At 48.0% G+C, this 914-nt stretch overlaps 1 protein-coding gene across 1 annotated transcript in view; it reads left to right on the forward strand.

Annotated features, from left to right (window-relative positions):
• The window catches only part of LOC106001697 (zinc finger protein 684-like), a 59,825-nt gene that overhangs the window by 26,966 nt on the left and 31,945 nt on the right, over nt 1-914 (forward strand).

The following is a 914-nucleotide window of genomic DNA, read 5'->3' on the forward strand; positions in this document are numbered from 1 at the left end:
GACTCTCTGTGTGAGCGCTCAGGTATCGACTGGCTGCGGTCGCCACCGCGACCCTGCCGCCGCCGCCGCCTGCGGCTGTTGGCTAGCGCTCAGATGTGTATTCTTGCCTTGGCTTTCCGTCACTTGTCTAACTCTCTGTCCTGTGATGGCACACTTGGTGTGTTTCTCTGGCTTAGGACTGTTCACTGGAACTCTAAAACTGCTTTCTATGCGAGAGCTTGTTCAGATTCCAGCTTCTCCTCCGCCATCTTGTCTCCCTCCATACACACCATATTTTCTTCATCCATTCATCTACTGAGGGGCGTCTGGGTTGGTTCTATATCTTAGCTATGGTGGATAATGCCGAAATAAACATAGTTGTGATGGTAGTTTTAGTATAGCCTTGTTTGTGATTCTTTGAGAAAATGCCCAAAAGTGGGATTGCTGGGTTATAGCAGAGCTCTATGTGTAGTCTTCGGAACTCTATTTGTAGTCTTTGGGTGATCTTTTTGAATCCTTTTCAGGCTCAGGGCAGTGGAGCATTTGTGGACAGGTCTGGAGGGATTAAGGTGTACAAGGGAAGTCTGTGGTGCATCCTTTTTCACATTTCAGAAAGAAGCTGGGCTGTATGGGTCACCCCTTTAATCCTATCACTTTTGGTTAAATTGACTGAATTAATCTGGAGTGCAACTTCCAACCAAGGTGTAATTGCTGTGGCTCAGAAATCCTATCAGAAGCTACTCTCTGATTGGTTCATATGCTATGCTCTGTGGGGTTGGGTTATAAAGATGCCAGTGAGCCATCCTGCTCTCCATGAGCCAGTGCTCCCAGCTCATTCATTTCCTATGGAACCTACATCTCCATGTCCTCCCTGCAGAACCTCTTGAGCCACACTGGCAGGCTAGGCCATTTGAGATGAGGGCTCTATCCTGCCT

The sequence above is a fragment of the Dipodomys ordii genome, unplaced genomic scaffold (genome assembly GCF_000151885.1).
Source record: "Dipodomys ordii isolate 6190 unplaced genomic scaffold, Dord_2.0 Scaffold371, whole genome shotgun sequence".
Classification (NCBI taxonomy): domain Eukaryota; kingdom Metazoa; phylum Chordata; class Mammalia; order Rodentia; family Heteromyidae; genus Dipodomys; species Dipodomys ordii.